Source organism: Homalodisca vitripennis, chromosome 4 (genome assembly GCF_021130785.1).
Source record: "Homalodisca vitripennis isolate AUS2020 chromosome 4, UT_GWSS_2.1, whole genome shotgun sequence".
In the NCBI taxonomy this organism is placed as follows: Eukaryota; Metazoa; Arthropoda; class Insecta; order Hemiptera; family Cicadellidae; genus Homalodisca; species Homalodisca vitripennis.
In genome coordinates, this window is record NC_060210.1 from 46,242,794 (window position 1) to 46,257,714 (window position 14,921).

The following is a 14,921-nucleotide window of genomic DNA, read 5'->3' on the forward strand; positions in this document are numbered from 1 at the left end:
AATGTGCACTGAATAGTTAAGAGTACTAATTATAATTCTCTACACAGTAGCAGTGAATATAATAATGTACAGTTTTAATAATTAATTAGCTCACAGGTCTTAAAATTCGGATAACGTGAAGTATCTACAGAATGTAAACTAATCCAAAATAACCTAAATACACGTTTATCAATGTTTGTGAGTATGAATAGCGTATACAGCAATCATGGATCATTATCATGACATTAGATGTGAATTGTTATGACATAGTAGCTCCAAAACTGTAGTATTATTTAGTTAGTATTAAGTATTTTATATATAGTGGGTGTCAACCCTCACGTTTACCACTTTAAATACAGTTTTACTTTAATCGTTATATTTTCACTTTGTATTCTTTCTTGTAGCAAGTAATAAATCCGGAAAATCATCGTTTAAATAGATGAAGGCCACAAATATTAGGCTTTTAACAAAAAGTCAACTTATGTGTACAGAGTGTTGTGTGATGCTCCAACTGTTTATATATGAAAATCATAATTTTTACGCAAATTATTATTAACTGAATTTAAAAGATTATTAATAGCAATTAATAAAATCAATTAGCAAGTTATTGGTTCTTATTGATGTACTCGTATTACTTTCTATACATTTGGGGTTGCCGTTAAAAAATTAAATAAGACGTATAATAACTACCTTCGTCTATAAGCTTTATTTTGAAACAAACATGTTATTATCTACCCTCTCCCTCCATAATTACAACCCCAATTTTGGTCTTCATAGTGTTTTTATTGATTTTAATAGCTTGTCAATAAACGGTTAGAAACGTACACAAAAATACTCATTAAATAAACAATGTAAAACCCCATACACTGAGATAGATGGCAAGCTTTGAGTCTAGCCATACAGGAAGAAACACTTCCTGACGAAATCGATCCCGTCACATTCAGACTAGAGATGCAAGCTTTATCCCTCGGCCAAGGAATAGATCTCTTTTGTATTTATGCAAGTTGTGTATGAAGTTGGTAAGTACATAACTGACAACATTTATAGTCGAGGAGCCGAGATCCATTATATAAGCACACAACTTTGTTTTTGAAATCAAGAGAAAAAATCCCTTTCGAAAGAAAACAGTCGTGAGCCGTGCCAGTATTTTCCAGAGTTCGAAATCGTAGATTATCAAAAGAGCAAAAAATATTAAATATTTTTTATGAGCTCATATTTTTCTTAGCTTGGCACAGTTAAACCGAGCCGTCAGGTAAAACCGGTGTCAGCTACCTGACCCTTAAAATGGTAACTTTGGATCTCTTTATCTAGCCTGGTGGTGATATAGTCATTATTTCTAAGGCTGATATCGGTTTTAAGTGTTTTAAGCTATAAAAAATATAACCCGAAAAAATGTTATAGTTTCATATCTTAACCCTCTCCATACCCTCGCATTTCTACTTCCACCAAAACTAGCATAGCTGACGATCTATATATTTCTTAGGAAAAATTCCTCTATTGATTATATTGAAAAATTCCAGGAAAACTTATATTGTGTGCTTATGCAATGCACATTGGCTCTTGGTTCATGGACTATTACAATAGAAGTTATAATAAACAAATATATTCCATAATTTAATCTAAAAGTTTAATACAAAGTTTACTTACTATTTACAGTATAAGTTATCTGTCCTGCCTATTTTTGTAGGATAACCACAACGTCGAACGTAGTTCATCATCTAGATTGTTACGTCATGAACCATGTGTATGAAAAATAAGCACTTAAACAAAATTTTTATTTCGAAGTTTGCCATCATAGAGAGAAAGAAGTCAGTGCAAGTTTTAGTGTGAACAGTAACTGTTTTGTTACAAAGTTATTTTTGAAACCGATAGAACAGAATTTATCGTCAGTCTCTTATTTTGGTAGATTTAGAAACAGAAGGTTACAAATACCATATAATATGTTTTACATTTCATAATGGTTTACTTTAACCAACCGACAGACACGTAAACATTAGCTATATCAGCTTCAGCTAACGAGGTAAAAGACTGAAACGACAATGGTTTTCTTTCTTAGGTAGGATGTATTCTAATGGCTTCACGAAAAACTCGGGTATATGTTTTTATGCAATTCAAATTGGTTCTCGCCTCGCTGACTATCAAGTCAAATAAGCTGGCCTGGATGAGATGATTTTACTCCTAATCACCCATAACCCCGATTTAAATTTAAAATTCTAAAGGTTTTTTTGTTATCGTGTCTGTTAAAAGGCGAAGAATTACTTTCAAATCGATCGTAATGAGTTTGGCCGTTTGCTAACATCCTGAATATAGAAATCAATAAGATGCTTACTTTCTAATTTATATTTCTTCAATTTCCTTGATTTCAGCCAACTCGAGAAACTAAACTCGTATATTTCTTTAAACTCATATTTTTTATGTGTTGGTAGCGTTTAGATTAAATTTATTACACTCGATTAAATTTATTTGTTACACTCGTTATTTATTTCAATTAAACATGCTATAATATATTATTTTAAATTCATATTTGTGTTTGAGTAGTGTTTAGATTAAATTAACAAAAATTTAAAGCGTTATAACCTAAGCTAAAAGAATTAGCAGTTCCACTTGTTATAAATTTTCTAAAAGCCGTACGCCATGTCGGATAGTAATAGTGGCATTCTTTATAATTATTATGAATAATAAGAGATATCCGTATATTATAATATCCGTTCATTGTGACGTCAATAAAAATCACTAAGGTCCCGGTAGGATCAGCGCAAACATGTCCACTGTTTTTGTTCTCCACATTTTATGCTCCCAGGAATAATTTAATTTGTTGATGCATGTAACACTTGGTCGTATTTTATTTTAGTTTCAAAAGAACAGTTTGTCCATTAAATTACTCCATAAATCTTCATCACGTGGTTTAACAGAAATATCCTATAATTTATGGACTCATTCTGCTTAGTTTTCAGTCTATCTGTATCCACAATATACTTGAAAAACTCATAATACTTACAGTTTATTAGATACAGTCACTGTAAATTTGGCTTTTATATTTATCATACTGCATTGCATCTTACTGTAAGACCATCTCCATGACCACCAATGGTGATCATTTAACTATTTCTATGTCAAACATACTTTAGTACATTACGTAATGGCTGGGAGCATTAATTATTTGTAGGATATATCTAGAAAAAATTTGTAAACTTGAAATTTTGTGAGAAATTAATTTCTACATAGGCAACATTGAGGTGGATAATGGTATATGTCCTCCAAGAGTTAAGGCTGAGCGTTAGAGAACCTTAACTGTTTGCAGGATATCACGTGAACAGATTGAGCTATATATTTGACATTTTACATAAACCTTCACTATTACATTGGCAATTTTAATATTAATTATTATACATTTGGCTAAGCGAGTAAAATATGAATGGAACTGCATTCCTACATAATAAATATCGATATCCATAATGACGCTTGCACTTCCTAGGATTTTGCTGAGTTTATTACTTTGAGGTGCATCTCGAAATTTAACTGAACTAAAATTGGTATTGAACTATATGCTTGAAAATTTGATTAAAATTCCCTTCTACATATCCAAGATTGTGTTCGGTGACGGTACACGTTTCTTCAGTGAAATGTTCTTCATCTGGCCAGGATGCCGTCAAAGGTACGCCCATTGCATTAAAACAGCGGAGTTTCGAAGGGACATAAGTACTCTTGGTTTAGTTACAGATACACTCTAGCACTTGTTGGTGGTAATTAGATCATGACATCCTTTACGACAATGAGATGAACCACATCCCACCAGAATGTTGTTGAAGTAACGCTCATGGCCTGAAAATTTAGCGAAGCGTGTTATACGACCTATGTTGTGGTGTAGCCTAATCCTATAGAATTACAATTTGGCATGAAACTTCACTTCTACTAAGAAATTATCGAGTTCTATAATAGTGCATGTCCCTCCACGGCATATTTCTAAACGTCAGCAAAGTCTGTCACTCAGAGAGAAATCCCGGGACCAAATTGAGCTATAGACTTTAATTATACAAAGGCAAAATCGAATTTTATAATGATAACTGTCTTTACATGGGATGTTCCTAACTACATCCTTAGCCAAGTATGATGCATAACATATGGCGTACCTTATCTAACATAAACGATAACTTATAATTGGTTTTAAGTTAATAAATACCTGGAGTTTAAAAATAGTTAATAGGAACCATTAAGCATATCATAATGAAAATTATAAACATTTCTTACTGCAAATATTAACTCAGAGAAACCTATAACTAAGAATCTTTTGTTGTAGCAAAGGGTTGACAGTTTGTATGTCAAACAGTGAGGTATTCTTAAGGGTAATTGTATTAATTAAACTTAACAACTGGAATAAGCCCAGGCCCGTTGCACGGTTTTTTCCTTTCGCATAAATAATAATTTTTTCACTTATACAATACAAGATACGCTATTTTGATATAAAATGGAAGCATAACCGTACGTCACATCACAGGAAGAAAATTTAATTAAAAAAATTCAAAGTTATTGTTTGTTTTTACTTGGTGAAAGTGAAGAATGTAGAATTCCTCGCTAGAATACACAGTGCGCTCAACGGACCAAACAAAATATTCTGACGCAATGACCCGAGAAATGATCGCATGTTTCAGCAATAAACTTTAGATTAGCATATGTCACCCAGTCTATTTATAAAAGCGACTCAATACCGTTGTAAGTTTCTGGCCACTAATAGGTGAACACGAGATTATAATTTTTACATTTATTTCTGTTTAGTTACAATAAAAATGGGTAATATGATTGAACTTTTTATACAACGTATTGTTACTAGTTTGAACACTCAGTAGCAGCGGCCGGAGACAGTACTTCTAGGATCGAGATCCCTCAATCCTTTTCCTGTTGTACGTCAATGACGTACATTCATCGCTGTTGCATGGTAAAATTGTGCAGTATGCTGATGACACGACTCTCTGTTTCAGAGATAACACACAAGAAGGTTTGGAGCTACAAACCTTTGTCGATATCAACAATTGTGTGCAATATTTCAATAGCCTCAACCTTCAAACGAATTCTTCGACATCCAACGTGAATTTCACACTGCGTCCAATGGACTCCCAATGTGGGTCAGCCGTCATGTTGGCAGATTCCATATTGGAAGAAGTCTACTCCTCAAAATTCCTTGGAATACTCCTCGACCGAGGGTTTAGATGGAATAATCACATTGACCATGTGTGTGCCAAACTGTCCTCAGGAATATATGTTTCGAGGTCCATGGCCCAGTACTGCCCCAGTCAGGTATTGATTGCGGCATATTATGGACTAATTTACTCTCACCTTTCCTATGGAATGGTGTTGTGGGGGGCCTGTAAGGCAATAATTTCCTGAGGGTGTTCAAATTGCAAAAAAAGCAATTCGTAACATCGCAATGTTGAATTTCAGAGAGTCGTGCAGGACAGCATTCAAAACTTTGCAACTGTTGAATTTGCCCAGTCTCTACATTTTAGAAACATCTTTGTTCTGTTTGTCTAAATGTGCCCTGTACCCTGTATTGGTGTCAGTACCACTCCGGAACATGAACATGACTGACTGCTATACCGCGCCCGCCAACTTATGACTTGCAGTAGCCGAAAACAGCACTTCTATGTTGTAACAGGCTGATATATTCTGACCTCCTGTTTATGACAAGTCACGGGTGTGCTGCTCGGAACTAATAACTCCACATTCTGAGAGACCAAGCCCTGGATAGTAAAATTCCGCATTTGCTATCCAACATTAAATTTGTATACTACAAATTTAACAAATGAATTGTTCTATATTTAATTAAAATAATATAATTGGTATAGATATTCCAAATATTTCCTTTATTTTGTGTCATAAGTTTGATTGATATGAATATGCTGTGAATTTATATAAAATCAACCTAACAACTATTTAAAGATATTGAAACCAATTTACGTTTAATTATGCGACTTTTGTCTGAAAGTTTATGTAACCGAATGTTATTTCTTATAGTAAGTTATAATTTAACTTGAATGACACAGTTCAAAATTTTATTAAATGTTTTAGCTTTCAAGAACACTGTACTTTTACGTTGTACTCATATGTATAACACATGTAAAGTGTATTTAATTTATCTCCATTAAGTTTGAAGAATTGTAGTTACATTTTATTAAATATTCAGTAATACTGATTTGACAGTGGAAAATGTACTTCAATTCATTGAAAGTAATAAATTCACTCTACCGACAAAAGAATTTTAAAGTGCCCGGATTAAAATACACCGGCAACAAATAATCAACGCTAGAAGTTCACGAACTTGGAGGGTTTCCGTAAATTGTTTCTCGGTTATGTTAATTTTGGCATATTTAAGGCTCTTCTCTGTAACCTCTCGAGTAAAAGTTACTGAAATTATTAGGGAACTTTCATAAAATATGATCACAGTGAACGGTGTAAGGTATATATATTTTCCTTTATATTCATAACACTTCTTGAATACAGAAAAGGTAGAACACAATGTTGTGATTACCTCCCATAAATGCCGCCTGTAAAGGCATTTCAAGTAGAACATTTACGCAATTTTGTTACCAGGCCCAAATAAAAACGGCTGGAGATAAAACTGTGATATTTTACACTATATATATATATATATATATATATATATATATATATATATATATATATAATATATATATATATATATATATATATATATATATATGTTAAAGCATGTACATACTCCCCAAAGGGAGTAATTTTCTTTTATTGAAAAAATTTATAATTTAATGTTATTTTAAGTTATATAATATAATATAACTTATATATTACGAAAAAATATACTTATGTTAAATAAGTTAATATTTAATGTTAGTTCTGAGTATGAAGTGTAATGTAATTTCAGAAAGCTAGGAGGGTAACTAGAATTATTCTGGTGACCTGAGTCAAAAAGTATTGCATTTAGTTTATATTGAATTGTATACTTAATTACACAACTGGCTATGGGATTATGTTATTCCTATGAATTTGCCGATGTAATGAATGTATTTATATGAAGGAATGAATCATCATACTTCTCATAATTATTCTCACTTTACTAGTAGAAATTCATATTAATGTTAAATATCAATTGCAGACCTGGTTTTTTTTCTAGTAATATACCAGAAGAATAGAACCTAACCACTCTTCTGCAATCGCTAGCCAAGTATGAAAACTTTCGGTGTGATTTGGTTAAAATCATAAGTTAGTGAACCATTTTCGTACTGAGTACAAAGAGCCTTTAATTTAGACCAAGAAGTGAACAAGCGATTGAGTTTCTAAAGTGCTGAAACTGAGTAATAGAAATTACTCAATAGGTTCCAATGTGTTTGGCGAAATCGTGGAGCACATGAAGCAAAGCTTCTTAACTGAACCGAATCGGCGCGCCGCGATGCGCGACGACTCTACAGTTTGGCGTGTGTTAATAAAACGTTTAGATTTAACACACTACATGTTTATAATGCATCTTAATTCAAACAGACTGTTATGATTAATCGTGATGACTTTTTAGAAGCCATTTTTATTAGGCATTGATTTGAATAAGACAAATATTATGTTAAAAACTTCATATTTGCTTATTTACGCATATGTACCTAAAGAACTAAATTACACAAATCGCATTTCCAACTGATTTTCTCTAAAGTTAGATGCCTTAAGTACGTTATTTTTAGGATAACATCCCAACCTTAGTGTTTATGTGTAAATCAGTTCAGGGGTTACTGAGTTTCTTTTCAAATATGATTTTTCTAAAATAAACAGATGAGCATATATTGATAGTTCAGTTGCAATCTTTTGTCATGTTGTTGTAGTTCGAAGTCGTGTTGAATAATCTTTGTTTGAAATTTGTTTTTTGCTATGGAAGGATTGTGAAGGAAAGATTATTTTTCAGGACATTTGCCCTCTTTTTATTAATAGAACTCCCCAGCGTATTTCTATAAACCAATTATTATGACTAAAATAGCAGTTATATCCATCATGTGTATATCATTAACTGTTAAAACAGTTTCATTGATACTCAATGTCGATACTCAAAATATAGCATATTTGGAGCATTAATACAGTTTTTTTTTTGGCAGTTTTATGATTAACGTAGTACTTAGATTAAATCAACTAATTAAAATTTTAAGTAAGAAATGTATTTTTAGTGTTATTTACAACTGTGTATTTAGTGTTTCATGTTAAGAAGTATTCTGTAAACACAGATGTTGCACACATATAGTGCGATGGACGAATTCAATGATCGTTAGTCATGATCGTTATTTCCATCTTCGAGTGTGTATGTGTGTGCTTGTCTTAGTTACTGAACAACGTATGTCTTTTATAATTTTTACTTCAGGGGATAAATGTACTTTTATCTTGCGATAATATAACAGTATTAAACACAAAATGTTTTATAAAAGTTATCAAATGATAGACCGTGTAGATAACATTTTATCAACACGACAATCCCTCCAATGTTATAAGAAGATTGATTTTAGAGTATGAAAAACCTAAAATAAATACTGCACCACTTATCTAAGACTCATTAATAGTACTATAACTCACATCTTTATCTTTTAATAAACAGTTAAAACATTTTACTCTTCGTTCATGATGTACACCATACTCAGAATTTTTACCTTTAAACGTTGTTGGCATATATGAGGTAGTAAATACTCTACCTTAATAAAGAGAGCAACGATGTATATTTTACGCCATGCCCCGCCCGATCAGCTGTAAACCAAAATACGACTCTCTCGGATTTTATCACGTCCCAACATTTTAGACTCTGAATATAACGACTCTGATTCTAAACTATGTCTACTTAACTGCTTAGGATGTGCTGTATTTGTTATTTACAACAAATTGCGCAATAATTTTCTATGGGAGACGTTATTAAATTTCATATTAAAAGGATTTAACATTGGCTTTTATTACACTTTAATGAATTTTGATTACTGTAAAATCTATTGTATTATCCAATAAAATAGAATACATAAAAATAAGAACAGAGACTGTGGCCAAAAGTGCATATCTATATTACCTAAGAGCAAAATACCATCGAACTTAGACATCTCCCTGCGTTAATAACTAAAGCTAGACAACATATTATTTAACTAGTGGTGGACTCAGGTCTCTTACTAAACACTCCATAATACTAAGTACACATACATAATACTAGAGTAGATGTATTTATGTTATGTATTTATGTAATAATAAAATAATAAATTAAAATCTGGAGTACTAGAGGGTAACGAAAAGCGCTGTATTAAGAGTAGGTGCAAGAATCGTATGTAATTAACGACTTAACGTAAGTTAGAACTTAGAATCTATCCTCAGTTAACAAAACTGATTATTGAACCTAAGTAATCGTGATATTAATATAATGAAAAAAATATGTCAATGATTCTTTTCTCCCTTCTTGTCCTTAATTTGCCTTACCCGGGTCTTTAAAATCCACTCGTGGTTTAACTGTGTGTGTGTGTGTGTGTGTGTGTGTGTGTGTGTCTCTCTCTCTCTCTCCTCTCTCTCTCTCTCTCCTCTCTCTCTCTCTCTCTCTCTCTCCTCTCTCTCTCTCTCTCTCTCTCTCTCTCTCTCTCTCTCTCTCTCTCTCTCTCTCTCTCTCTCTCTCTCTCTCTCTCTCTCTCTCCTCTCTCTCTCTCTCTCTCTCCTCTCTCTCTCTCTCTCTCTCCTCTCTCTCCTCTCTCTCTCTCTCTCTCTCTCTCTCTCTCTCTCTCTCTCTCTCTCTCTCTCTCTCTCTCTCTCTCTCTCTCTCTCTCTCTCTCTCTCCTCTCTCTCTCTCTCTCCTCTCTCTCTCTCTCTCTCTCTCTCTCTCTCTCTCTCTCTCTCTCTCTCTCTCTCTCCTCTCTCTCTCTCTCTCTCTCTCTCTCTCTCTCTCTCTCTCTCTCTCTCTCTCTCTCTCTCTCCTCTCTCTCTCTCTCTCTCTCTCTCTCTCTCTCTCTCTCTCTCTCTTCTCTCTCTCTCTCTCTCTCTCTCTCTCTCTCTAGCTGACCTTCAAAGACTCATTTGAATTTATTCGTCCTGCTGTACACTGTCTATTTGTATGTTTAGTTTTAGGTTGCACTCGAAAATGCTGTTTATGTGTTATACCTCTCAAACGTCACACTATTTGTATACTTGTTATTTATTGTTTTTGTTCTGTGTTTATTTATATGAAGCGTACATTATTTATGGTATAGTTTTTTTTCCTTCACTGATGATGGAAACAAGTGATGAAATTTTGAATGATAGCTTGAATTCTTTAAATGAACTTAAAAGTTATTTTCGTACGTCTAAAAAAACGTTAAAAACTGCACATATCAATGTTGAAAGTTTGAGAGCACACAGAGAATCTTTCCTTCAGTTATTCAGTGATAACATGTTTGATATTATAGTAGCTACAGAAACATTTTGAGATCCAGTTATGCAATCAGCGCCTTATATGATCGATGGGTATAATATGATAAAGCATAACAGAGAAGGAAAAGAAGGAGGTGGCATAGCTGTGTACCTTAGAAGTAATCTAAGTTATAGAATAATAGCCTCATCCGACTCTAGATATAGTAAGAAAGTAGAGTATATTGTGTTAGAAGTTACGTGTGTCTGGAAATTGTTGTTATGTGCAGTATATCGCCCCCCAAAAGCGTCTGGAATAGCCGAGCTGTTTGATATTATAGCTAATTTAATGCCCACACATGATAATTTATTAATGTTAGGTGATTTTAATACTGATCTCAGCTCTAATAGAGTTTTTGCTGATAGAACTGCATTATTGAATCATGTTGATGCTCTTAATTTAAATATTTTACCACTGAATGCAACCTACCATTTACCTAATAGCGATACGCTGTTGGACTTAATTATAGTGAATGATGTAAATAAGGTAAAAAAGCATGGTCAGTTGGCTGTTTCAGGGATTTCTTACCATGAATTGATTTACGTAGAATTAAATTTAAGAATTAAGTTAAATGTAAATAAGAACAGATTAGTTATAAGAGATTTTAAGCATGTGAATATCATTAATTTAAAAAATGAATGTTTAAATACGGATTGGGGCAATGTGTATAGTAGTAATAATATTGATGAAATGGTAAATGTGGTTGAGGAGAGATTGTTAGAATTATTTAATACATTTGTACCTGAACGAGTTATTCGTAAGAAAAGAAAACCTTGTCCTTGGATAGATGAAGTACTGAAAGGGTTGATGACACATAGAGACTCTAAATATAAGCGTTATGTTAGAACAAAAAATGTGGGGGACTGGGAAGAGTACAGACAGTTAAGAAATAGAATTAAGAGATTACAGAGAGATGCGAGGAATCGTCACTTTCGTTTGTTACTAGAGGAACAAAAGTCGAGCAAAGACTTATGGAAGATTTTAAATAGTCAGGGTGCTGGTAAGGAAAAGAAACATATTTCAGACCCTATTGTTAACATCAATGACCTTAATAACTATTTTTGTGGTGTTAATAATGGTATAGACAATAACCTGATTGAATATTACAAGAGTAGGAGAGACTCATAATAATTTTAAGTTTACTAATATTACTGTAGAATTAATTCATAGTGAGATTAAAAACATTTCCTCTAATGCAGTGGGAAATGATGGCATACCATTAAAATTCATCAAATTAGTGTATGATGAAATAAAATATGTTTTATGTTACATTTTTAACTACTCACTTAATAATAGTGTTTATCCTAGTCAGTGGAAGAGAGCATTAATTCTGCCATTACCAAAGATTGATAATCCTTTAGAATGCAAACACTACAGGTCTATAAATATTCTGTGTGTCCTAGGGAAAATTCTTGATAAGCTTGCATATAAACAGGTCAGCGAATATGTTAATGTAAATAATATCCTGTTCAAATACCAGTCTAGTTATCGCCCTGTATACAGCACTCAAACTGCCCTGATAAGAGTAACAGATGATATCAGACGAGCCATGGATCAGAGGAAGTTAACAATATTAATGCTCTTGGACTTTAGTCGAGCTTTTGAGTGTGTCAACCATAGGCTATTATTGTCTGTACTCGAATCATATAATTTTGATGACGTAGTTCTTAAGTGGTTTTGCTCTTATTTAGTAAATAGAGTTCAAAGAGTTAAAACTCAAAGTGGTGTACTGTCTGAATGGAGGTGCAACCCTGTAGGGGTGCCTCAGGGGTCAACAATGTCGGCATTGTTATTTAGTTTGTACATAAATAGAATAGATGAACCTATTACTTTTTGTAAGACAATGTTATATGCTGATGACATGCAAATGTACACGCACTGTCAGTTGGATGAAATTAATATTGCTGTTGACCGCCTAAACGCTGATATTACAATGTTGTATAAGTGGTGCACTGACCATGGGCTAAGCCTGAATGCAGCTAAATGCAAACCGATAATATTAGGAACACCTCGTCTTTTATCTAATGTTAACTTAAATGAGATTTTGCATGTAACAATAAATGGGTTTGCAATTAATTATGAGCATACTGTTGTTAACCTAGGTGTTAGAGTGTGTAATACGCTGTCATGGTCGGAACAAGTTAATTATATTCATAAGAGAGTATACCAAAGTTTGTATAGGCTTAAGAGGCTCTGTTTCAATCCAAATGTACATATAAAAAAAAACGCTTGTATCTACCCTTATTTTTCCATATTTTGACTATTCCAATGCCGTATTTTGTGATATAAAAAATGAACAACTGCAAAGGCTACAAAGAGCACAAAATGCATGTATTCGTTATATCTTCAATTTACCAATAGATGCGCATATTACTGCTTATTTTAAAGAGCTATGTTGGCTAAAGATCAATGAAAGAATTGAGTACAGTGTTCTATTACATATGTATAAAATTTTGATGTTTGAGAAACCAGACTATTTATTCCATCAATATATAATGATGAACCGTGTGCATGGTAGGGAAACAAGATTTGGTAACATTACTCTACAGTTTCCAATTCATAGAACTGTAACATATAATAAATCTTATCATGTAAGGAGTATAAGATTATTAAACAACTTAGATGACAGTATTAAATATGCTCCTAGTATTTCTTTGTTTAAAAAAAGGCTAAATAATCATTTGTTGGCTAGATATGAGTAATTACTACATCACTGCTGTAAACATAATATATGTGATTAATTAAATTAAATTTAGATTACAATGTAAATAATTGTTCTGTGTTGTTTTCTTTTCGTTGTGTGTAAATTATAATGAATATTTATTAAACTCTGCATGTAAATAATTGTTCTGTGTTGTTTTTATTTTTGTTTTGTATAAATTATAATGAATATTTATTAAACTCTTTATTATGCATGTTTAAATGCATGTGATTTATTAAAGTGTTTGCGGTGTCTAGGTTAGTTTGAGAGGAATAGTTATATTTATTGCATGTAATACTTGCACTTTATTTCTAATATGTATAGTTGACTGTGCAATGCTAAAAAAAAATGAAAAAAAAATAGATATATATATATATTTATAATTTAATATTTAGAATTTATAATATCATTGTGTATTGCAGGAATAACCTTGTTACAAGCATGTAATGTACAGACATGTATACAATGGAATGTAAAAATGCTTGTGTATAAGTAAGACATGTTTTTCCACAACAACTGTAATAATTAATGATAAAATTGTAAAATGTTTGGGGCCTGTCCTGGCGGAAGAGTGGACCTTTGGTCTAAGCCAGGGCAGGTAAAATAAAGAAATTGTCAAATTGTCTCTCTCTCTCTCTCTCTCTCTCTCTCTCTCTCTCTATATATATATATATATATATATATATATATATATATATATATATATATATATCTACGTTTAGACATATGGTGGTTTTATATATATATATATATCTACGTTTAGACATATGGTGGTTTATATATATATATATATATATATATATATATATATATATAAGTTAGCAAGTTTATATATGCAAATTATGCAGTTTTTTACTGACTTCCAATTTTGACAATTTTGAGCTACTTTCAGACTCCATGGAAAATGCCCAAATATTTTAAAATCAACGTTTAAATTTACATTTTGATACTTCCCTATTCACTATGCAAATGCTTTAGGTACACTTTCCATCGACACAGTGGCATCTTAGCGACGGTTCTACATCCTACTTTGTTACTAGATATTAAAAAATCAAATTTAAATATCGAAAATAAGCGAGAAGGAACGCATAAAAATTATACCAATGTATTAAAAATATACTGAAAATTAAGCCTGCACGCTCATTGTCTATTTAGTATGTCAATTTCGTTAGTTTTGCCGTTTTGATGGTGAAACATGCCACCATTCTAACGAATTTGATAAAAAGGTAAAACCATATAACATTTATGTGGCATCAGGAAGTACGTAAAATTAATACTTAAAAACCCAGATACTAAACCATACTAAAACACGAACTGTTTTAAAATAATCTGGTTTTATTATTGTTCATGGTTTATTTGCGTTTTGTTAATTTATTACAGTTTTATTTCTTTACTGAGAATACAAATAACTTGAAATTGAAACTGAAATTGAAACTGAAATTGAACGATTTGATGGGAAAGATCACATACCCTGTTTGATGTATTTCAACATGTAATAATATAATACCACTAGAATTGAGCTGAAAGTCTATAGTGGTGCCTGATAGAAACGTGAAATGAATTATGTGTTGATATTCGATATTGGATCCATTTATATTCAGTACTTCGCCTCGATAACATGAAAACGTGCAAACACACACTTTCACACTCACATATACAAACGGTTCCCTTATCATTTATTATTTAAAATCTACTTTCATGTATATGGGCTTCGCCCGTCTGCAGAGAAGATCGACTTCTATTCTAAAACATAAGGATAACTTATGTTCCAAATAAACTTGTCATCCAATACTTTTATATTTTCCTCAAACCTCTTTTCGTGCTTATAATGTCATT